Genomic DNA, 2565 nt, shown 5'->3' on the forward strand with positions numbered 1-2565 from the left:
GGAGGGAGCCGAGTGTGTGTGCGTGTGTCTGTGCGTATGTGTGCCCGTGTGTGTGTGTGTGTGCCCGTGTGTGTCTGTGTGTGTGCGCGCGCGCGCGCGTGTGGCGCCTCGCTCCGGCGGGAGGGCCGCGGGGGGNGGATGGGAGGATAAACGAGGCCGCTGGGGTCCTTTCAGCCCAGCTCCCTGGGAGCGCCTGCCGCTTCGCGGGGCCGGGAGTTTGAGAGAACCGGGCCTGGGGGAGGAAATGGGATTCAGCCCGAGAAGGCCGATCGGCGGCTTCAGGGAGAGGAGAGACCCGGAGGAGGGTGGGAGCTCGAGGGGAGGGCGTTCCCCCGGGCGGCCACCGGCCGGGCGCACCTCCTCCTCGCGCGCGGGGGTCCCGAGGGCCGCCTCAGTCCCCGCGAGCGTCTCCGGNTCCTGAGCTCCCACCCGGAGAGCGCGGAGGGTGTCACGGGCGGCTGCCGCTCTCGGGGTCGGGGCCTCGGGGGAGGATGCCGCCGCATTCCTCCTTCCTTGTCCCCTCCTCCCTGTTGCTTTTCCCAGAAACACTCCTTGGTTCCCCGAGGCCGGGCGCTGGGCGCACCCAGAACATAAAGCTGCCCCTCCTCCTGCGCCCCAGCGCCTCGCGACGGCCCCACTGCCGAGCAGGCTGGGGAGGCGCACAGGGAGCTCAGGCTCTTCCTGGAGTCCGGGGAGGAGGCTTCGCCCGGCGTTTTCCCTTTCGCCTACCTGCCTCCTTTGCCCACTTCCCCCATCTCCCTTGAGGTCGTCGAGGGGTTTCCCTCGACCACCGACCCCCTTAATCTCCACTTGAGCGGTGGAGCCCGAAATGGGTAGGCCGAAAGCGCGGAGACCCTGGGCTCCCCCTTGCCTGGATCTGGCGACCTTCCCCGGTTGGACCCCAGCCAGGGAAGAGGTGGAGACTTGGGGAAAGGGACGCCCCCCGGTGGCGGGCTGAGAGACCGGGCGGAGGCGGCCCGGGAAGCCCACCCAGCCGTGCGCGGCTCGGGGGGCGCGGGAGCGCTGAGCGCTCAGCGTCGCCCCCTCAGGCCGTGTTCAGACTCCCCATGCGCAGAGACCCAGGGGCGGCGAGTCTGGGAACCCTGCTGGGGCGCCCTCCACCCCACTTAAGGGACTCGCAGGTGCTTGCGCCCACGACCCCTGGGCGAGAGGGCCAGAGCTGTGGGAGGCGTCTGGGCCATGGGGTCTCCGTTGGGTCGGCGGGCGCTGCTGCGCACAGGGACCGGGCGCCCCGCCCCCACAGTCCCTTCCCTGGAATTCATTTCGGAAACCGAAGCCCCTGTGCTTGGCGAATGAGCCTGGCCTCCCGGTGAGTCACCGCGAGCGGCCGACAAGGATTCCCGCAGCTGGTAATGAATCGCGCCGCTCGGCCCACGACGGAACCCCAGTCGGGCCTCCCGCCGCGCTGCAGAGGCGCCACCCCTGAGTCACAGCCGTCGGGCCTCGGCAGTCCGGAGGCCGCTGCCCGCCGGGCGCCACCAGGGGGCACTGGACTCCGGCCCACAGGTGGCCGCGCTCAGAGCCAGCCCGGTAGCGGCGTCCAGGCTGTCCCCGCCCGCAGGTGCAGAAGCCGGGGCTGCGATGCACCCCATCAACGGATCCCCGGCTTTGTAGGGACCCGCTTTTATCTGGCTTACGTACAGCCTTTTAGGAAAACGGAACCGCTTTGTGTGCCTTCCGGAAGGGACCTCAGAGAGAAACTAGTCCACACTGCTTGACAGATGGGAACACTTCCAACCAGAGGGAATCACGTGCCCAGGGACACAGGACAGTTACCATCTACAGCCAGCCCTTGAGCCTCTGCCGGGCCTCTGTCCAGCAGTCCTTCAAGGACCCCAGCCACTGCCTTCTGACCCCAAAGTCCCAGCGCCTTGGATAGCCCCAGACCACCCCTCAAACGCTGCTTCTTCCTTTTCTATATTTCTCCAAAGTACAGCCTTTAGGCTCAAAAGAAACAAGCCCAGAGGGCCAAGCCTCAGGGAGGGATGGTGGGGGTCTGGAAGAGGGGACACACACAGCCCTCCCTATACCTCACAGCCCTCCCATGGCCTTGAGCTGCAGGTGGGGGGAGCTCCTTGGAGCACCACTTGGCCCTTGACATCTTCCCTGTGTCCCCATCACTCTTCACACCAGTTGCTCAGCACTTGTGGGCTGGCACCACTTGACTGTCCAGAAAGAGGGTAGACTGGCGACAGTGCCTCTGGGCAGCCCAACCCCGTCTACCCCCAGGGTTCCAGAAGCCCCAGCTCCAGGCAGATTGGGGGCTCAGGTGTGGCTCCTCAGAGCCCGGGCTTTCCACCCCCTCCCCACAACCGCGCCAAAGATTGGCTGGGCAGGGCTCATCTCAGCCAGTGAGAGGCTGGGAGAGCGTTTCTAAGAGGAACTAACGGCAGAGGGAGGAAGGCAGGACAGCCCTTCACCCAAGAGCCACCGCACTGAGGGGAACAAATGATTCTCTGTGCAGTTTAGGCCACGACAAGTTAATCCCAGTCCTGATCAGTGCGCCTGTCTGTGCTCCTCCAAGTGGGCAGTCCCTGGGCCTCC

The sequence above is a fragment of the Crocuta crocuta genome, unplaced genomic scaffold (assembly GCF_008692635.1).
Source record: "Crocuta crocuta isolate KB4526 unplaced genomic scaffold, BGI_CrCroc_1.0 scaffold119, whole genome shotgun sequence".
NCBI lineage: Eukaryota > Metazoa > Chordata > Mammalia > Carnivora > Hyaenidae > Crocuta > Crocuta crocuta.